Source organism: Mastigoproctus giganteus, chromosome 4 (genome assembly GCF_048544385.1).
Source record: "Mastigoproctus giganteus isolate SK-2022 chromosome 4, ASM4854438v1, whole genome shotgun sequence".
NCBI classification, from domain to species: Eukaryota; Metazoa; Arthropoda; class Arachnida; order Uropygi; family Thelyphonidae; genus Mastigoproctus; species Mastigoproctus giganteus.
Window position 1 is genome coordinate 74963405 of NC_143578.1, and position 23328 is coordinate 74986732.

General features: G+C 39.5%; 1 protein-coding gene across 3 annotated transcripts in view; it reads right to left on the reverse strand.

The window, feature by feature from the left end:
• The window catches only part of LOC150086840 (uncharacterized), a 293238-nt gene that overhangs the window by 159780 nt on the left and 110130 nt on the right, over positions 1-23328 (reverse strand). For all 3 annotated transcript variants that reach the window (XM_090371610.1, XM_090371612.1, XM_090371614.1), the window contains exon 2: positions 7916-8144. The gene's annotated coding sequence lies outside the window, so the exon portion shown is untranslated. The remainder of the gene's footprint in view (positions 1-7915; positions 8145-23328) is intronic.

Sequence of the window (23328 nt, forward strand, 5' to 3'; positions counted from 1 at the left end):
CACTCGTAACATAATTACCCTCTCTAAGCTCATTTCGGGTAGACTGGATGCTCCTAACATCGATAGCCTCATCATCCTGCTCACGAAGAAAGCAGAATAACTAACCGGCAAACATGATGACACCTGCCCCCAACCAAATCAGCTTGCTCAACATTATGTTCCCAGCAAACACGATTGGACTCCTCAACAACCTAAATATCAACCCTGAGACGATTTGCGTGGACAAAGCCTACAGATCAAAAGTTTTTGCTGATACCTACAAAACCTTGCAATTTTAGATCTTTCATTTCACCATCACTTTACGTGGCTTCTGTATTAGAGGATGATATGAGCTTCTTCTCCTGTTCCGGACAGCCTGCAGCATCTTGCTGGCATCCACGTACTCTTCTTGGACAGTCGCTGAATGTATTTAGAGTATTATGTTGAACATAATCTGTCTTAACTTCTGTACTAAATTATTGACTTGATCTCTCTATATTTTATTTTACCCAATATAGATATCCCTCACCATTTCCCTCAGCATGAATTGTTGAGGAGGCTTCCATCCTGCAGTGGGTTGATAATGGCTGCACTTTACTTTTTACTTTACTTTACCCTCCTAGCATGTGACTGCTATCTAGAGGTACATGTAACTTTTCTTTACCTGATAAAACAAATAAATAAATGAACTGTGAGAGCAGGGATGAAGATATGCGGCTGCCATATCCCTGCTCTCAGAGGATGTGAAGCTGCATACGATTGCCATATGTGGATGCACTTCAAAAAACAAAATATTATCCAATTGTTGCTTGTTATTTAGAGTTTGCTGGATTAGTAATAAGGTTTCCCATTAGGTTTTTAACAGTTGCACAACCACCAAATTTGAACTTTGAAAAAGGTGGATATCAGGCATTTATAAGCAGCCAGAAAACAGGTGGTTATTGGGTCAAAAAATAAATAAATAGGGAAACACAGGTGTGCTTCCCAAAAAACAGGAGAACAAGAGATTTTTCGGAAAAAGCAGGAGGATTTTTACAATCCACATTGCACTAGAAATTAAATTAGACTAGAAAAATACACATTTTATATTAAAATACAGTCAAATGACTGTTTAATAATATATTATGCTTTTAAACGTTAGCTTAACTAATATTTTTCTGTCTGTGAGTTTCAGTTTGAATAGCATTTTCTATTAGACATCGATTTTGATTGCTTCAAAAAAGATACTCTTGTAGATGTGTCCTTTCAGAAATGTTGAATAAAAGTTTTGTTCATAACAATGGCACTGCTGTAATTAGCTGTCAAGAGAATTTTCAAAGCTTCACCAGAAAGAGATCAGACTCAGTTTTTGCTTTTATAAATTGGCTGAATATTCTCTTACACTCAGTATTACTATGAGAAATTGTTAAAATGCCAAATATGACTTCGGACAGTTTGTTATATTTCAAACTTCCTTTTGAACTTGTCAGTTCCTTAACCAAGGACCACTGTACATCAATTCTTTCTTCTTTCGTAATAGCGTCTAGTAGGTTTTCACACTGAAACTAACAGAACTGATGCTACAAATCATCTGTTGCATCATCTTTAACAACACTAAGAAGTACTAAAAACTTGAACGCAAAAAATTTCATACTTCAAAACGATGCACTGCCATCTGATGAAATTTTTGCTACCTCCGCCATTTGCAAGAACAATTTTCAATAGGAACTTGCTGTCGTTGTTATAGGCCGAGAAAAATCCAGGAAACCCTCACCCGAGACCAACTAATTCACCCTGAAAAAAAAAAAAAAAAAATCACAAAAATTGCTCGCATCAGTGACGAGATTCGAATTCAGACCATTTTCACCCAGTGGGTGGAGGACGGTGATTATATCGAATGCACTATCCGCAAAGGCAACATATCTAGGAGTAATGACCTCAGTACATGGATACGAGGTACGTTGGATTGAAGAGCTATGTTCGGATTTTCAAACGTTGGCATATTATTTAAAAGAGACAAGCAAATTGCTTTATTCACATCAGAAGAGAGGAACATGAACATTTTCTGCATGGTGGGGGGATAACAAACCGAGAGTTATCGGCTTGCTTTCGCCAGAAGTGTGCTATTCAGTTCTTATTCTTGGGCAGTTCATTAATGTCTTCTCTCAAAACTTTTTCTTATTTCAAAAGTCCTCTTCAATCGTTGTAGTTAGCCGTTCTCAGGCGGAGGGAATAGGGTTTTCCCGTGAGTTATTTTGTGTTCTTCAGCCAGCACCACATGAAAATCTGCCCCTGAACTCACACTTCTACAGGCACAATATGCATACGGATATGGGTCAAGCCCAAGGACCGTTACAATAATAACAATTATTATTTCTTTAATAATATGTAATATTGTCTATGGATTAATCCTGAGACTATTTTTTTTTCACCCTCTAGTTTGTGCGAAAGTTATATTAAATCGTTCTGCAAGTTCTCTGACCTTGTATTGTTGGATGTTTCCCTACTTTCTTTGTTTCCTTGCGTTTATCACTGCTTTTTTTTTTTTTTTTTTTTTCCTTTGAGGCAGATTTATTTACCATGTGGATTTATTTACTTTGTGGGGAAGGCCACCATCTGGCAAAAGCAGATTGTCTGGTACAATCATGTTCGGTCCTCTATGTTGCCGTCAGTTGGTAGGGACAGGATAAATGTTTGAGGGGAAGGAGGTTCGTTTTTTTCCCCCTTAGCTCTGGAATAGTGCTTTCCTCAGGAGATTTTAGATTGTGACACTCTCGTTCGTTCAAGTGATTCGTCCTCATGGTTTCGATTGAAATAATTCTTATTCTTTCTTATTTTTCCTTCATATCAATCTTTAATTTAATTTTCTGTTTTCGTCTTGTTTTCTCTAATATTTTTTCGATTAATTTCATTTAACAATGAGTTGAGCCTTTGCTTTCTTCGGTCAATTAATTGTAATTGTGTGATCGTATTTAATTTTCTTTTCTTCCAATAACTTTTGACTACTAATAATTTTAAGATTCTGTTCCCCTAATGCGTTATTCTACTCTGTAGTTCTGTTTGGCGATTTTAATGTATGTTTATGTCAGATTCCGAGCTGCAGCGTTTGTTTTTCCATCTCCATGCATTTCACCCTTTCTCCATCATTCTCTTTACTTCCTGTAAAGTTCATATTATCATTACTGTATTGTCTTGGGTTCCAGCATTGAGTCTCTGATGTTCGCAGTTATCCGGGCATGCATCGCACCCAAGTATTCATTACTGAATCGCTAGTACGTTCCCCATGTACCCCAGAACAATTACTTTGGGGATAGTCCGTTAAATCCTGTTCACTAGAAACGTCTTCGCCAGACTTGTCTTCTCTAAAATTAGATGGCTTCCTTAGTCTTTTCTTTCATTCGCTCTCTCTCTACTAAACACAAGGAGCACAGGAATATATATATATATATATATATATTTGTAATTTCTACTGCGGTTCAGGCAAGAACTGTCCACAGACGAACAACATCTCCCATACACTCTATGCATTTAATAGTGCACTTGTTTCTTTTTTGATATAGACTACATGTCTGTTCAGTTATTTTCAATTCCGGTTTATCCATTCTTTTAAAGGAAGACTTGTCCCTTTATCTTTTAAGATCATTAACTGCTACAAGGGAAAAACAGAGTTAATAGGTGGCCCAATCCTCTCTAAAGCTTTTGAGCCTCGCTCCTCGAAAAGCATCTATTAAGGGGAGGATCAGCAAAAGGCATGGCCTTGAGGTGTGTTCCCTTCGTAAGCAGCCATGTTGCTTTTAAACTATGTCCAAATAAGTAACAAGCTGTTTTAAACTTTAAAAATACGGTTTGCCTGCTTAGTTCTGTCTTCTACTGCCACTTGGATAGATTACAGCTAGAACTATAATTTATCCAAGTACTAAATATGCTTACTTAAAGACTCATAATCTATACATACTAACTTAGGCAAATAAGTTGAGCACAAAATTCCGTTCTTTGCAAACTTCCTTCACCTAGCGGTCTCCGCACATCGTGGATGAACATATATAAATCGATTACATCTATTTTTCTGTGTTTGATATCTAGATTCGGAAACTGGAGGAACTGCTAAAGGCCCGTCCAATCGGCGCTGTAATAGGATTTCTACCCATGAGCTATTCTAGTTTTTCATCCCCATAACCACTGGCTAACTATGCCGACGCAGAATATTGAGGCTCGTCATGAAGGGAGAAGGATTGTTTATTGAAAATTTACGCTATTCATAGTGATATCTGCTTCAAAATGGGTAAAAGTAATATGGAATATCCACCGAATGGTTGTTCAAAGAACACCGAGGAGTATCGGTTTACAAATTATTTCGACCATTTTGTATGCAATGTCGCAACAATTAATATAACTCGAATGAGCTGCTATATCCTTAAAGAGGCGGCTAAGTTCGCACTACACTGTAACTAGATGCATTTTAATTGTAGATCAAGAAATTCACAAAAACAAATGTAATGCAATAACGATACTAAATATTATGACAAATCTGTTTATTTGCAGTTGTTCTGAAACTCGGGGGGTGAAATTTAAGAGGGGTAAAATTATAAAAGTTTGGGAACCTCTGTTCTAGAGTCATGCAGTAAACAGATGACGGCACTGATTCTGAGGAAGTAGCACACTTTGGAGCAAGCAGTTTTTGATCTCCCTTCAATGCGTTCTGCGATTTTTCATGTATCTCCGAAAAAGTCACGAAATTCCGTCTTTTCAATGCAATTTCAGTTTCAAGAACAAACAGAAATCACGTGGAGCTCTTTTCTGTTTGCTACAAGGCATCAGTATATTGTGTCCATAAACGCATGTATTCTCGGTCGGTTTGCTTGGCGAAGAACCAGAGTTTCCGGGAGAGAAAACCGTGCAACCCTCACCTGAGACCGACTAAACTCTGCCACGTTGTGGAAAAAGCCCATAAATATTCCTCGAGTCAAAAACTGGTACTGAAAAATGTGTCACTGAAAATAGCGTGCTTCGGAATGGTCACAATAACGGCCCTACCAGTCTGAATGCGTGGTAATTTCTAACCAAGAAACATGGTGGCCTCATACTTCACATCTAGTTCCCTGTCAATAATTATTATTCCCAAAACTGAACTTTTGCATTCAGAAGGCGGAGATTCGTGATATTTCAGTTCCAAGAAAGTGTCGGAGCATACTGGAAGAAGATAGAAAACCGAGGCTTCCAAAGACAGTAGCAGCAGTATCTCGAGTCGCTGTATCAAGGATGCAAAAAAAAAAAAAAAAAAAAATACAACCCCAATCATACCTCATATCACACACAGTGTCACATAGGCCCAAAGGAATGGTCTTCATTCAGTTGAACATTTCCTGGAAGCAGTAACTGAAATCCAGACTAACACACCCAATTTTATAGCCACGGATACTCAATACCAGGGCAAGGAATTTCCATAACCTAAAATTCTTTTTCCAGAGCTACTACTGATTCATATAAAACTACAATGTCCTAAGATTATAATCCAAACATACTTCCATTGATAGTTGGTCACTACCCACCACATGTCAGCCACAACTATAAATATGCTCATAGACCTTCGAGCAACCAGTAGTACGATTGTAAATGAAAGATGTCGCGATTGACGCGGGTTAACAGACTTCCAGCGTGGAATGGTAATAGGGTTCCACATAAGCAATCAGTCTATATGCGATATTTAAACGACACCGAAGATCCCTAGGTCGACGATTAGTGATGTGATGTGATCCACAAATGCAAGCGGAATGGTTCTTAAAACCCTCAAGAAATTACCTGGAAAACCTTCGAAGCTGACAGAACGTGACAAGAAAGCCGTGCAAAGAGTCAAAGTCGTCCGCAGGTCAAAGTTGTCGGAGAAGATAGGTACCCCTGGTGAGACATATGGATTCATGTCAGTATTAGTACAGTGCACAGGACGCTAGGAAAGGAGATAAATCAGAAATTGGAAATTATAGACCAATTAGCTTGTTATCCCACATCTACAAGTTGTTCACAAGGGTCATTACTATCAGATTAGAAAGAATACTTGATGAGAATCAACCGAAAGAGCAAGCTGGCTTTAGGACAGGATTCTCAACTATGGATCACCTTCACGTAATATCACCGCTAATGGAGAAAGCAAATGAATATAAACCACCATTATTTCTGGCATTTGTGGATTATGAAAAGGCATTTTACTCCATACAGCATAAGGCAATGTTCAGGCACTAGAAAGACAAGGCATAGATACTCCATATATTATGATTTTGAAGAAAATATATGAGAGTGCTACCTCCTTTATTAGACTAGACAAAGACAGTAGCAAATTTAAAATCGAGAAAGGAGTTCGACAAGGAGACACAATATCTCCGAAGCTGTTTACTGCTGCCCTTGAGGAAGCTTTCAGAAGATTAGACTGGTCGCAGAAAGGAGTCAATGTGAACGGAGAGTACCTAAACCATTTACGATTTGCAGATGACATTGTGATCATATGCCACGATCCCAAAGAATTAGAGGAAAATCTTAATCAGTTATGCACAGTTAGTAAGGATTTTGGACTAAAGATGAATATGGCTAAAACAAAAGTAATGATGAACAAGTATGCCACAGAAAGGGAAATAATGATTGAAGGAGCAGTAATTGAAAAGGTGGAGTCATATACTTATCTGGGACAAGTTATTAGCTGTAATAATGATAAATGGCTGGAAGTCAAGAGAAGAATAAATTTTGGATGGATAGCATTCAGGAAATATAGTCACATACTGAAGAGCAATATCCCAGTTTGTCTGAAACGTAAAATAATGAACCAATGTATACTCCCCACCATGACTTATGGAAGTGAAACTTGGGCACTCAACAAAAGAATGGAAGAGAAGCTGAGAACTACACAGCGAAGAATGGAACGAATTATATTGGGAATCAGACTGTTAGATAAGAAGAGAAACACATGGATTAGGCAGCATTCTTATCAAAACTAAAGGACTAAAATGGTCTTGGGCAGGACACATAGCTCGAAGACATGATGACAGATGGACTAAGAAAATAACAGAATGGTACCCAAGAGGAGCTAGAAGAAAACCTGGAAGACAAAGGCGGAGATGGATAGATGAAATTCATGAGTTTTTGGGTAGTGAATGGATGGGCAGTGCTCAAACAGAAGGAACTGAAAAGTTGCTGGAGAGGCCTTCATCCTGCAGTGGATTGAAAATGGCTGAGATACAGGACGCTGCATGATATGGGTTACCACGGTCGTGCAGCCGTCCAGCTTGTTGTAAGGTTCATAGTCCTTGGACCGTCAATCAACAGAGGACGGGTCACATGGTGTACCAGTCTGAGGGTTGTGCTTGAGTGCGGCGAAAGCTACCTGCAGGACTGTTTCATTCCAACAAAATGAAGTTTAGCGGAGGCAGCGTAATGGTCCGGGACTATTTTTCATGGTTTAGCCTATGACCATTGGTTGTTTTGGACAAAACCATGAATGCTGAAGTCTATTTATACGTCCTCGACAATAATGCGTTACCTACGTTGTGACAGTAGGTCTGAGAGGGCCTATACTTCTATCCTACATGTCATACTGCTCGCCTTGTGATGGACTGGTTTGAAGATATAAGCGAAGAAAAGTTGTACTGGCCAGCAGTAACAATTCAAATTCATCCTCTGGGATGAATTGGATTGTCAGTGCGCGTGAGGAGAGACTGCCCAAAAAAAGAGCTGAAATAGTCACTGCTTTGAAGGTCGAATGGCGAAAATACTTATAGAAAGATTACAAAAAAAAAAAAGATGGAGAGTATTCCCTAGAGACTGTCATAAAATCTAGAGGTTTCGGAACACGTTATTATAGTTTTCTTGTAAATAAAGACTAGTTGTAGATATGCAGGTACTGTCCGGATATTAATTGACGAGCAGTGTAGTAATGACTATAAAAAATTAATTATAGGATTAGGATACCTACCGAATGACTGCTAGGTGTCAGTTTCTCTCGATCCACAGAATGAAACAGTATGCGAAGGGTATCCTGGAGATACAGATTCAAGAGGACTAGTAGTTTATTGGAAAGGGAAGCAGTGAGAAAATTGACGAAAACGATTTTGACTCTAAGCCAATGCGATGAGCGAGTCAAAACTTTAAGCCTTTACGAACGAATGATAACCACTTCCAAAGTGGACTCTAATCACAAATATCTAAAAGAGCAAAAGACAAAAAAGAAATGGTATTTGGATTACTGACAGCACTAATATGTGAATGTTCATGTGAATTACAAGAATCCGTTTATCTTTCAAACATAAATTCTCTATTATATGAAAACAAATTTATATAAATGCATGAATTTTTAACCATTCATTAATCAATTCGTGCAAATCCGGCTGAGAAAAAATTCTCTTACGAATGGGTTTGCTTTCTGTCTGTTCTGCGATTGTCGTGGTAAAACTTTTCTTGGATGACCTTGCAATAACAAATAAAAGGGCTATTACACGGCTTGAACGTGGGGCCATGAATTGTAACTCATTGACAAGTCAACCGATTGGGAAAATATTGCCTGAGAAAAGTTGGTGACGTCAAGGGCGTGAGGAATCTGCGTTTTGCATCTTAAATTGAGTATCTATGAGCAGTTTTCCTTTTCTGGATGAAAACCCCAAATATTTTGGAGCGAAAAAGTCGTACAGCTTTCGCCCCAACATAGAGTAACCCAGTCACGGTGTGAAAGAAGCCTATAAAAATTCCTCACATCGAGACAGAATTCGAACACAAGATCTTTGTGCATGATTAAAGAACAGTGATTGCAACCACTGGCTACCCGCGAGAAAGCCCTGAATATATCCATTAGTTGGGTAGTTGATTGTGAATTCCTCAGCTCATTGACTACTTTTGTTCTTGTAAGTCAGCTCATACTAGATGCGATCTTTTTCATGTACTGGGTACACACAAATCGGTTTAATGGGTACACACAAATCGGTTTAAGTTACTTATGGATAAAGTGTAAATAGCAATTAATTATGATATCTGCCATTAGCTCGTACGATTTTGAGATTTGCGACATTGGAGAGTTGTGTGGAAAAAAATTACACAATTTTATTAAAACAAAACTAATGTCAGAATGTAATTTTATCCATTTAGTACGGTAGGTGAGATTACTGCCTAAAATATAAGACGTCCAAGCCCATCTCTATAATATGCTATTTAAATGATCATCGTACCACACAGATACTTAAATGAAGGGAACTGGAATCAGTCCATCGTCGAAAAAGTGTTATTTTAACACAATACTTTAAATATGTTAACTGAAGACAACAAAGCGTTAGAGTACTTGTCAACTCAAAACGTTTTCGACACGGGACAGTGTCAATTTCTTTCATTTCCGGACATCTTCCCCCACCACTATTCTGCGTGATCCTGAATTACTTTCCTTTCCGCATGCAATTTCGCATGCCTCATTTCCACACAACCTTTTCGAATCGGATACGAGGAGGGTAAGAAGTTCAACGCAAGGATCTACACCTTTCTCCTCCGTTCGCCGGTCCTCCGACGGACTGAAAAGGTCTGTGCTCGAGCATTCACCAACAACCTACAACAGTATGGGTCATTTCGCGCGTGGAAGTCAGGCGGCCGCCAGATGACGTCTGTTACAACTCTCTCTCTCTCTCCATCTTTTTCTACGAACGCTCTGACAGCCAAAGTCGTATCTGCTATTTTTGGCATCCCTCGGCCTGCTTGTCGGAGGCGCCCTGCTGTAACCGGCGCTACGAAAACCTCCGACGGCTGAGGTGAACACCCCTAGCGACAGATTAGAGGTTGACAGGGCGACATCAAGTATGACAGAGAGGTGGGGTAGTTGAAGGAAGTCGAATCTGAACGTCACTTCGTAGATAAACAGTTTCAGAAGCAGGGGTGCTTTGTCTCTGAATCAGCGGAATGCTAGAAAAACAGAACAAAATAAACATGGCTTAAGAAAGCGCAATTTAAGAATTCCAGATCGGCGTAGGATTGACGTTTGAATATCTCAGCTGTGTTTATATATTCCAGCCGTTGTGGTAACTAACTCCGACAAGCAGATTGGATGCGGCAAGCCCAGAATGATTATGCAGTTATAAATATTCATGCGATTTTGTGGTTTTTAGCACTCACTTTTCGTGATGCTTGAAGGCCGTTCAGTTTCATCGTTGCGTACTGTTCAGTGTATAGCTGGCTGAATGAAGGGAAGAAACTGTCAACTGGGACGACTTCAAGAGACGTCACAGAGTCGAATTTAAAACTGGAACAGCTATTCACAGTAACGGAAGGGGGGAGAAGATGAATATACAAAGAAGTCACGATTTCAAACTGTGGGGTTGTTATGTAGTCAAGGAAACGTTAACCTTCTCTTAAGTAGCCAAAAATAGCTCGTCCTGTCAGAATCCAAGTGACATGAATCGCTGTTGTGTGTTATCGCTAAGTAAATCGGCAAGGCAACCCTACCCATCCCAAAGCGAAGAGCATCTTCGGGGAAAGTAGTAGACGGGGGAGGCTTATGTACAATAACTTGTGACACTGAGCGATGATGAGCTAAATATTTCAAAAGTAGGTAATATGACCGTGCAAATTATTTCTGTGGCCCTCGTTGACTGAGTCACTGGTGCACCTCCCAACTATAAATCAAAAGACAGTTCTTGGCTTGTTTTTCGACATTGTTTAACATTACTTTTTATCTCTGCAGATTTGCATATTATATGGAAATAGCACAGCCCATGCAAAAAATCCAGTTAATTTAAACTGGAACTAAGTTTGTCCCTCTCTTTTGAGGGAAGGAGGAAAAGAATGGCATCTTATATCTAAAAGACATCAAAAAAGCCCTTTTTTTTTTTCTTTTTGGAAGCTGTGTTATGGACTGATGAGTTACAACACACGGATTTTCGATCTGACGTCCGAAGAAGGTTGTTTACCAGAGTATTGGTCGTCGTTACTGGAACAATGCATGCCACGGGGATGCATTGACATTCTGGCCAATTACACTCTTCCTACAATGTGCCAGCAGTATGGGGAGGGTCCTTTCCTGTTCCAGTATAAACCAAGTTACTACAAACTATACAATATGACATGGTGCATATAACTCAGCATGTGCTATAATACTGTAGTCTGCAGCGACTTGGTGTGCAGATATGGCCGTGCAAGAGCTTCAACGGCCTACCCAGAGTGCTCCGACATTTAACCTCACTAAACACCTTTGGCATAAACTGTACTGACTGGCTTCGGGCCAGGCCAACACACCCACCGTCAAGCTAAACAGATCTGTTGAAGGAAGAATGGACCAAAATACCGCCTTGCTCTCAAAATTTGGTTCAAGGTCAACTGAAAAAGGTGGCCGATATTTTATTAAAAATATCAAAGTTCTTTGAAACATGCAGGTAATTGGTTATTTTATTTTTATTTTATTTTTTTTTTTTTGTTAATTTAATGTATACAGTACCTAGAAAATAGCACTTTTATTGATTGATGTTCACTGCAAATGTTTGTGGAAAAGTTGCTATATTATATCAAAAATTATGTTAAATTTTTTTTTTACAGCCCTCCTTGAGGTATTACTCGTTGTCTCAGGAGGGGGGAGGGTGACACCAATGATGTTAAGCAAACGGATTATTCATTCATATTTAGATGGCTGAATATCTCAGGTCTCCAGTTACCATCTGAAGAGGAATTTCCCTAAGCTTGGAATATTCCGTGGAAATGGACAATTATTGATGTCCTACCTGCTTACAAGGAAAATAGACTCACATTTGTCAGGTGATTTCTCGACCTCGGTTCTAGCAGTATGTTGCCAGCAAATACCACTGAGATGTTCAACAAGTTGAAAATTTATGTATCTCGATATTGTGAAAGCAAAGAATCTACGGAAACGAATCCGAAGCTGTTTTCATCACCTCATCCAATGAAATCTTAATAAATGTTGGTGCAAATGTTGGACGTTGGCATTGGACTCAAATGTGATGTCAAAGGATAGTGGATAGCAACACGTGCGACGTGGAGGTAAGGGCTGAGCAGGTTGAGAGATCAAGAGTATAGATATCGATGAGACTGCTGTTTTTGGGTGATTGCTGGAATTAATTGTTCAGACATGGACAAAGTTGGAAGTATACACGAACCCACGAATTTTGTTAAGCTACGTTTGGATGCATTTTAAAATAGTTATGTAATTTAAAGTAAGACTACGTTAATAATGAGAGACTTCCTATTTTGATTAATATTGTAGTAAGTACATGTACGATGTACTGTTATTAGTATGTGTGTGTGTTGTGCATAAATGGATGTTTATGTACACTCAACTAGCCTTTAATTGATTCTGTATAATAATACTAACTACAGGAAAAAGAAAAACTACAAAGAGTAGGTATAAATTGAACTGCAGAAAGCAATTAGTCAGTTTAAAGCGAAATGTCATGTGCAGCTGAACTCCGTGAGTTCGAAAGCGGTCGAGCAGTTGGGTTCCAACATTGTAGGACTAAAGCGGATTTTGGAGGTTCTGATATTCCGCAAACCACTGTTGCAGCATCATGTGGCAGTTGAAGACGAAATACGAAACTGGAATTGCGAAACGGACACCCCTATACTTTGACAGAGTCAGAAAGTTCAAATGAGTTGCAAGCAAAATCGCTATTATAGCTGTAACAAAATCGCTCAAGAGATTCAGGAACATACAAGAAAGATTCAGGATGATTACCATATGCACAGGCCATTATAACGGAATAGTTTTCGTGGACTGTGTGTGCACAAACCCATGATCATAAAAGTAATTTATCAGAGACGGTTACACTAGTGCCATGCTCACAGAAATTGGACACCGGAGGAATCAAGTTTCTCTGGTGACTCGTGACCCACGAGATACGCTGTTTCAATCGAACTGAAGAATCTGAGTGAAAACAAAGAGAATGCTACCATATAGATTGTATTATCCTAACAGCGAAGTACTGTGGTGGAAGTGTGATAATGTGGGGATGTTTTCACTGTATGGCGCTGTACCGCTGATTTTCGGAGCTGGTACAATGAATGGTATCGTGTCGGCCAAAGTTGGTCCTATACCATATTAAAACCGTTTTTTAGTCACTTTATGTGAATGTCTCTTGCGGTCTCAATACTTTTCATAATATAGTATAAACTAAACGGATGAACCTCCTCAAAGGAAACAGAGGCACACTATGAAGTGGGCTAGTGAGAAATCAGAACAGACCAGAGAGGTCTACAACATGAAAGAAAGAAGGTTAAGTATTGTCAACCTCCTTTACAACTGATTTACGATTTATGTTTTTCTTTATAATACGCTAAGCTGCAGGACAAGAAGGCGTGTGTTCAAAATCTAATGTGAGCTAAGCTGCATCCATCACTCGGTTTGTTCAGGCAAGCTCCAGAAAAGCGCAGGACTTATGTGGTACTGTCGGCAGTTATTTATTTATTCATGGAAGAATCTGTAACAAACAACTATCTTCTGATTTCACTAGCAAGATATTACAGGATTCTCTCCTGGATCAGCAGGAGCGCTAGAGGCCAATTACCGATGCTTAAATCCAATCTGTCGTTAGAACTTTTCTGATTCAAACGTTTTTTCAGCTTTCTTTTCCACTGCTACATTGTTTACCTCTTTCCACGCGCCCTTGTCTTTTAGCAGGATATTCAACTTAAAGCGCTCTTTTAGCGTTTCTCTTCCTTCAGTCAAAGAATTCGCATGAGTCTTCTTAATCTCAGATCTTTCGTTAAGGTTCGCTTTCGTTTTTCTATTCTTCGTGCGTAGTTGAACTATAACATCACATCCACTGAAGAAATCAGAATGGTGAATTAAATGAGAATGAGATCTCGGTTCTCTAAATTTAAAATTAAGTTTCTCAGTGGATATAAATTTAAGGATTGGTACTAAAGCTTCTAATTAATAATGGGAAACGCTGGCTGTCCTGTATGCATGCGAACGACAATACAGAACTATAGTAAATGGCAAACTATCCCTTTCGTTCACATCGGAATTCCGTTTTAGGCCTGTTGTTGTTTATTATGTGTACCAAAATGCATAAAAGGTAGCCAACCGACAAAGTTTGTGCAGCCCGATCCAGGCCAGAGGGGGGAATTAGGGAGTATACAGTACCCGGGTCCACAATCCTTCAAAAGGAGGGGGGAGGTGGCCGAGACCTTAATATTAAATTTCAGTAACTAATGTCATTTTTAATAATCGGCAAGAAATTCTACAAACTTAAATAATAAAAGTTTTTTTATTTTATTAATATTTTTATCTTATTGATTTATTATATGTTATAACTGACTTGTTGCTTTTTAACCTTCACATCTGCATGTGGCACACAAGCACACGCATACACAAGGGGGAGCTCCGTCATGCATTTTTCACCGGGACTTCCGTTAGCCCTTGACCCTGGCTCGATCGAACAGTACCACTGATTCCTTCTTTTAGCCCAATAAACAATAGAGCAATGCCAAAATGTTAACTTTGCACTACGTGTACCCTACTCCTTTCCGATCCCACAAATTAGACCTGGCCTCCAACCTGATTTGTATACAGCATGCGCTACAAACAAGCTTTTTGTCATCCGCTGACGATCTGAAATGGTACAAGGCCCATAAGATATGATGCACACTCAAATTTTCGGCCAATTCTTAATGTTTTCTACTTATGGGTCACTCAAAATAATTTCACTTAAATTAATCTAAGGTGGACACCTCCCAAAAACGGATGAGAACGTTGTGCTTTAGAACAGTCGAACAATTCAGATTTTTTTTATTATTTTTTTTTACAGTTCTTCCTGCAAATTTTGGGGGAAAAAATTCCATTTTTTCATTAGTTTCCTCAAAATTAAACTACTTTCACATAAATAACAACTCCAGAAAAGGAAGTTTTTAAATTATTAGCAAAGTACGTTACTTCTCTTCTGGAAAGTAGTGCAAGACTTCTGCAACTCGCCGGAGAGGTGACGTTGGTTTCGTTCGTGAGGCGTAACGGTTCGTGAACCGTGTTGAAAAGCGTGGTAAAAACCATGTACTAAAAGGGGCAAACTGTCCAACCTGCCTATAAATTTCTCAACTAACACTAAAATATGTCACATTGTATTCTTGGGGTTCTTTTCATCATTGAGCAGTGGTTTTCATATCCTGGGACAACCGCAGGAATGGGCCGTTCTGTTTAGGGTTCATTACATGACGCGATTCTCCTCCTGAGTCCCCAGAGCCAATATAGTCCTCCTTCCTCAATCCCAATATAGCTGCTCTGGAAAATCTTTAGGAAACTTTAGAGCAACGATTAATTCGTTTTTATAAGAATCACTTAGAAATATTTTATCAAGTACAATCCTTTGCGTCTACCATCACTGGCTTTTGTTTCTTTTAAATAAGATTTTTCGTAACGCTTGATCTTTAACACTCCCGTGCCCATTATAACTTGAGAACAGTTATTGTCATAAAGTCAGTACTTCTGTATTGGCGTTCCATGCTAGGAACGTTGGAAGAACACTTCTAGAATCACTTTGAATTTTTCCTCCACCCCGCTCAAATGTCAGATGCTTATTTTCCAAGTCAATTCTATCACAGAAGACAAAAAAATAAATATATTTTTTATACCAATTAATCAGAGTCAAAGATGTATAGCAGTTTAAACTGAAAAATTCAAATGCTTTGCTTATAAGGAGTTATTATCTCCTATATATCGTGTGTGTGTGTGTGTGTGTGTGTACACGCATTTGTTTTGTCTCTCCTTGTTCACAAAAGACTAAAATAACTAGCAGTGGGAAAGATATTTCCTCACGACTGGAACATGAAATGCAGTTTTCTATTTCGATGGGATGCTTCCCGGAGTTGCGACTTGTTATACCTCTACCACTGTATTTGACCTCCAGTCTTTTGCGTCGTAAATTTTTAAGGGTGAGCGAAGATTGATGTTTCGTACGTGAAACAGAAAGATATGCGACTGGTTCGATTAAGCACGCACCATTTCGACACTCCTCTTTGCGCATCCTACTTAGAATGGCATTCGGCACTGCGAGGGATGCAATTTACGAGTTGCTGGCCGTAATGAGAAAAGAAGTCCCGTCGCTTGCCATGGAATTCAAGTTTTATGAGGAATGATTCATGGGTGTAGTCTCTAACGTCCAGTGGAGTGGGCAGGGTCACGGATAATCCTTACCACCGCCGGAGGGGAGGACTCGCTGTCGTTAAAAATGACACGAGAGACAGTTAAATAGTTTGTTGCTATCTAAATCATTTGTCAAAGTGCGCTGCAGCATGTGGCCGTGATAGATTGGACAGGTCGTCGGGCCGTGACCATCCTTATCATTTGTGCGTCATCCCAAGCAAAGTTCTTGTACGAGGTGGCCCTTGAACCTGCCCAGCATCTATATTTCGAAGCAGAATTTTAAATGTACATCCGCTAGAGAGGGTGCGCGCTATTCGGCAGTTCATTCCGATTTGATACGGGTTGAAAAATACGTGTAAAGACTCGAGTGCTCTGCATAAAAGTTGCACGGATCCCTTCACTTAACAGCTTTCGCTTCAGAGCTGAATAAAAACAGTTTTTATTGTGCATAAAATGCATATGGAATCTGTATAAAACTTTAAAAAAATTCTATAAACTTATAAAGATTATATCGTTTGTGTATCATATGTGGTACATATCGTTTGTTCAAAATCAACCGACGATTATGCAAGTCTTGACAACAGTTTCTCTCTAAGTCAGAGAAAAGGACTCATCATAGTTTAGTGTCATCGATAGACGTAAGCAAAATAAAAACTTTGCAGCGACATCAATATTGTTCGTACAGGGTCAGACATAACTATTGATCTATCATTGTTCATAAAAAAAAAATGCCCTATGTGTTTTTCTCTCTATTTCCGAAAATAGAAAAGCAGAACACCAAAATACAAGATAGATACCATTTGCATTGATACCACGATCTTGAAGAAATTTAAAGCTGGCTCAATAGCCAGAGCGACGTTGATTTGGAAGCAATCAAACTCTCTGGGGTGGAAGAACCTTGCCATATTTAGAATGAAGGAAGGAGATTTTTTTTTTTTTTTAAAAGCTTGACAGTGCACTGCCAAGAAACGATAGATTCATTGTCATTTTGCATTATGACGAAAGTTAGTATTAGCATTGCGAAATTAGTATTAGTATGGTTGAATGATACAAGGAGACTTTATGGGAATAAAAAATAATAATAAAATAAAAATCCCAGTCACGCGTACTTTTACTAACGCCAACAATTGACCATCCAATTTCGCCTTGAACTTTACCAAACTGTCCATCTCAGCCAACTTCGGATAGCAAATCCCAGGATATCCGCTGAGGTGGACAGTTTGCAGATTATTCCAATTGATCATTGAGATAGCTATACTGATTATTGACGCAGATAGTTGGAGATTATTCAAATGATCTGAAACATGCTGCCCGAAGGTAAACTTCATAAGAACCAGCCTTATGTTACTACGATTTTAAACCTGGGTTTCCCCATAAACCAAGGTTTTCCGTCCATCAAACAGACACACCGAACGATGAATACACGAAATTGCAGACAATGTACCGACGCCTTAACTCTTTCGTACATACCACACACCTAATACCTTCAGGGCATTCATATTCGCCCACTTCAACTTACTAAGATTTCCAATTTGCTCCTACTGAGTCGCTCCTCACAAAGATAACGAGGGTGGGGCTCCTCATCAATCCCGTTGCCATACCTCCAGGCCTGAATACAGCAATCCCAGTGTGGTTTCACCATCGTCTTATACAGAGGGGACCAATGCTATTCTTCTTCCTATTTACAAAGGTCCATTAAATAATTTATAGGATACCATATGTTTTTCTGATCGCCTGTCTAGTAAACTTCATGTTTGACTGCACTGAAATCTATTAGTCCACCCTCCCCCCCATCTCGAATCATCTTTAACGCCCCACATCCTGCCTATAAGTAACTCCTGGCTTTCTGTCAGCCAGGTGCCAGACCTGTAAGCATTAAGGTAGTCATTTAAAAGCATTAAACTTCACTTGTTATTTTTCCGGTGTATATATACGTGTAAAAGAAAAAAAAAAATTTGAAATTATATAATAATTTCAAAGTTTTTTCTTTTTTTTGCATACATATGTTTTTTAATGATCTCGTCCAACTAGTTAAATTATACAAGACCTTTCAATGACCCCTGTTGTAATCCCTTTAAGAGTACATTCTTAGTGAGGTGGTACTGCATCGCGTCCTTAACCACAGACTTCGTGATCTCGCCGAACCATGGAAGTCATGCTCACCAGACTATACAGTTGTATTATCATCTTTTTTTTTCCCCCTTTGTGGACTGGGGGAAACGCTAGCACTTATCCCGTCCAGTGGAGGGATCGTCCCGGAGTATAATGATGATCTTATTAATCTTCACAATGATACAACTACATACTACCTTTTCTAGTGCAGGTTGTAGCAGAGAAACCGGAGATTATAAAATACGGTTTTCAGCACCAGATGAGTGGCAATTCAACTGTGTTTAGTGAGGCCAATATCATATCATTTAGTAATCGATGTAGCGTTGAGATAGTCCAGTGCCATCTGGATACACAGTCACCATGTAGCACAAAACTTGGTCCAACATAATGCCAAGATAAGATCTGGAAGAGAGTACAATGGGGATGAGGGAACCCAGTGATGTCCATAAAAAATCCCCTAAACCATAATATCACCGAAGCCAGCTTGTTTTCGTCCAACCGTATAGTCCAGTTGCAGTTATTCACCTGCTTGTAGTCAAATACGCAGCCGTCTATCGGCACGATGGAGCTAGAACCTTGCTTCATCAGACCAAGCGACACTTTTCCAGTCGTTCAATGTACAGGACGACTGGAAGAGATTGCTCCCGTGTCAGAGACGGTCGGTCAACATAGGCACATGAACAGGTCACCTACTCCGTAGTCCTATCGGAAACAGCGTCCGCTGGATGGTGTAATCAAACGTTTCTCTGTGCTCCCTGGTCCGCAGTTAATCGAGGGATCGTGAGCCGTCCATTGTCCCACACAGCATGTGGCAACTTCGGTTCACCTCGACTGGAACCCGTGGTGACTACCAATGGTCCGAAGAGGGACACAGGCTGTGTGTCCCTCTTCGGACCATTTTGCCACACCTTCACTATGGCGGCCTTCGAACAGCCAACAATGTCTGCGGTTGCCGAGATGCTTTCTTCCCCCCCCCCCCCATTCCTAGCGCCGCAAATCATTCCCCGTTCAAACTTCGTCTGGTCCTTTCTTTTTTCCATTACACGGGCCTCGTACTGACAGGCACTACTTTCCCCTCACTATATATGCTGCACCGGTTGGTGACGTCACTCCTAGGTTCTGTGAGATGCGTCTATTCGTGAAGAAAGGGGGGTGGCCAGAATGTTTTAGATGAGTGTATTAATGATATCAGATTAAAAACTCAACAGTACATGCGCAAGGTACTGAAAGGTGGAATTTGCGCAATAGCTACGATACGCCTGAATATTGTGTATAGCGTCGAGTGTCTCGTGGTTCAAGGCGGAGTGACTTCTAAATAGGGTGAGCGACTGTATTCACTCTCTCAAAATTGTATGGTCCTCTGACCTACTAGTCATGCCAAAGTATAAGGGAGAACATTTTTTTACGGACTCAGTAGACGAGTCGTCAAGCACATAATTAGAGGCCAGTGAGTGACTGTGATTAAAGTCCACGTTATCACTAAATACGGTGAGGTCGTTATATTTTCTTTACCTTGTGAACTCCTCTCACTACATTCGTCCGGAGTATAAATTTGGTTTTTTGAATTAAATTGGAAATTTTCCCCTGAGCCACGACATCCTGAGTCACGCTATGCTTGCCATTTCTAGTGGAAACCATATTTAGTGCTACATGAAATTAAACAGAAATTACAAAACAAAATATAACCGTGTATAAAAAATTTAACATTCCCTTATATATTTTTATACAAATTATAATAATGAAATACTCTTTTAAGCTACCTACACTAAAATTTTAAATACAGCAGCGTACACTAATTATAAACTCAATTTATAAACGGTCTCGCATCAATCCCCCCCCCCCTCCCATTTGAAAAAGAACTGATCTCTTCAATTAGTATTTCAAAATCAATTTTGCTTGCTTTTCCCGCAGCCTGGTAAAAGAGAAAGCATGAAAGAAATCCGCCAATATAACCACTCTTTTGAAAAGTCAAAGAAACGAACGCACACATTTATTGATACAAAATAAAAATCCCCTAGCAGCAATCCCGAAAAGATATACTTTATAAAGAGTCAAAAACTTTAGCCCAAATCCCAGTTAATATCCCCTTCCCAATTTGAACAAGTGCTTAATACAGAGAATTACATTTCTCGAATTACTCTGTGGGCTTATAACAGTAAAAATAAACAGAGTGCTTTATAGACAGACACTTGAGTTAACCACTCTCAGTGCTTCCACGAAAGTGAGATCCCCCCCACCCGTTTCGTCGAGGTCAGTTCTCCCAGTATTGCGCACTACGCTTAAGCAAAAACAAGGTGTGCCTTTAAGTACTCCCGGGGGAGCTTTATTGATGTTTTTCTTTCCCTTCGTACATCTCTCAAAAGATGATTTATTGTCAGTCGATAAAATAAGTACCTCTGTATTGACTCTCAGCCTCTCGCTCTCGAGTCCATCATTCCCTGCGAGCTTCTAGACAATCATCACTCTCCCGAAACGATCAAACTCTCCAGTAAACTGCGTTAGCGTTTCAGAGCAACCCCCTAGCGCTTGTGTACCATTTTTGAAATTTATATGTGTGTGTGTGCGCGCGCTAGAGTTCGTTCGTGCTTTTGAATCCGCTGCCCAATGTTTTACCAGTAAAAGAGACCATTACGTGTTTTATGCCCAATGCATTTTGGAACAGAGTGCCATTTTTATTATTTTTTAAGGTATAATATGGTTTTGGCTGTAATCTGTTAATGCGTGTAGTAGAACGTACACACAAAGAAATTCGATTGTTTTAAAAGCATAACAGATCTAAAAAAGAGTCCAGTACAAGAAACGTGTCAGGAATGAATCCGATTTGTGAAATTACGTCGTGTACTGCAGGCGCAGTGTATTGCGCACACGCGGAATACACTACATTCTCATTGTTATTATTCCGTTATATATATAATCTTTATTGTATACAAACGTGGTATATACAATAGACCCTTCACAGCAGCAATGCCAGGGGTTTTACATTGGATGGTGGACAATAATAGCCTTGGGGAGACGGGGCCAACATCGAAGTTCGGGCTCATCCCCCAGAGCCAACAATAAAACAGAATCAGTGTCAGATTATGATGTAAAAAAAAAAAAAAAAACAATTAAATAGTTGTTAATAGAAAGGAAAAAATTCTAATAAAGGAACTTATCATTTTGTTCACTTTTGAAAGGCGCAGGTAGTTTTAATGGTATTTTCTGAGTTTGGCGTGCGAGACAATGCGCGCGCGTGTGAGGAAAGAAACTGCCATTAACTTGTCGTTTGAACATTAGACGATACAACGGCTGTCGTTTCGCTATTGTTGACGAAACACCCAACAGACCGAAAATGTCTATTTCGGAGTAGCTTCCGTCTTTTGTGTACGGACCCAAGTGTTCGGGAATGTGTCGATACCCATTAGCCACTTCGGTAAACGTAAAGCCAGACCGGCAGCTAGACCTGACAGAGGATTGAAGCTATCTGATATTGGTCCGTGTTTACAGAGAGAAAGAGCTGTCGGGACTTCGATCACGTCCACCGCGTCCTTTTCTTTAATATTTTGTTTTTATCAACGAGACTCCTTTTGAGTGCCACGAACTTCAGCCAACGTCTACGCTGAGCTATTTACAAGTGGATAAAGATGTTTGGTTATCGATCCGAGATATAAATAAACACTGGAATAAATTAAAAACTGGTAAGAGAACTAAAAGGACTACGACTTTGAATATGAATACCATTAGGTGTGCCATTCCCAGCTCAAAGATTGGCATCTTATTAGTTTCTTCTAGTCTATAACTAGCCAACAGTTCACAAAGCGAATTATGTTCTTTAGAGTAATCTTAATGAACTTATCTTCCGTTGCACGCTCAATTAGTGCACGTGGCCAGCATAGCGATATGGCCACAGGTGACTGTTCGACTGAGTGCAGATTAGGGACTCATTAAACAGGTCGTTAAGCAGATACACTAATTGCATTAGCGAAGCTTTTCAGAAAAAGAGCTTCAGTCGATATTATCTCGATCGGGTGTTGTGAACTAACTGAACGAACAGCGATTTACATGTCCATAAGCAGCCTTTTTAGGTTGCCTATAAGGGATTATTGTTCGCGTATTGGAGGGAGGGCTCGGGCCTATACAGCCAATTATCTCAGTTAGGCCAACTTCTAAAATGCAGATGCTTTATTTCGACGAGCTTAATATTTAAGTGTCCGTAGATTTACCGTTCGTAACTTGCCGCCATTGTTATACGATACAACGTTATATCCTGAACTAGATTAGCGTTAGCTTAGTATAGTATATAATTATTATCAATTAATCGGTAAATTTATTAATCTTGTTGAACTTCATTGTCAATTAAATTGTACTTTTAATTAAATACATATAACGACTTGGATTTTACGAACGTAACAAAATTAATTAATACATAACTTGATACGGAAGTTATATAAAGAAACTCGAAGATAATAATACTTGACACTTAAAAAATATATACAGATATATAGTGTTACAACTGCGTGGGGATACAAGTTTAGAGTTCAAATTTTGCATTGAAATTGAATCGGAATCATGACTCAAACCAGAGCAGCAAAGCAAAAGGCTCAAGCTAAATGGACTGCTGTGGCTCAGGGGAGAACTGAGGGGGGCAGTTGCTCTCTGAACCACAGCCTTTTAAAATGCACTGCTTGTTTCATTTTGTGAATAAATCAGGTACGAGACATGATATTGCCAAGGGGGATGTCTTTGTGTGCGCGCGACGTAAGGAGCGTGAGGAAATGAGGCGACAACTCAGCGTTGTTATGGGCCTATATGAGAGCTTGAAGGACAGGGTGGATGCCCTCGAAGGATCTAAATTGAGGGGCCCATTAAACTCTCAGGTGCCCACATCAAGGCCAGAGCTTGCACCTGATCATGTTGGACCAGGCAGAATGCGCTGTTCCAACAGGAACTAGCAGTTGTTGGTGACTCTATTGTCAGGGAAACGGGGACCATGCTATGTAAAAAGGATAGATGGATCAGGGTATGTGTGTGTGTGTATACTGTGTCGGGGTGGTTCCCAGGCATATGCCCATCTCCACCTAATTCTTTAAATAAAACAGATAACTGTAAAGTGGGCCTGAAACATAGCTAAGAAATTGAATATTCAAAACAAGAGCATTTTTAGATATAAATTACACTAATTA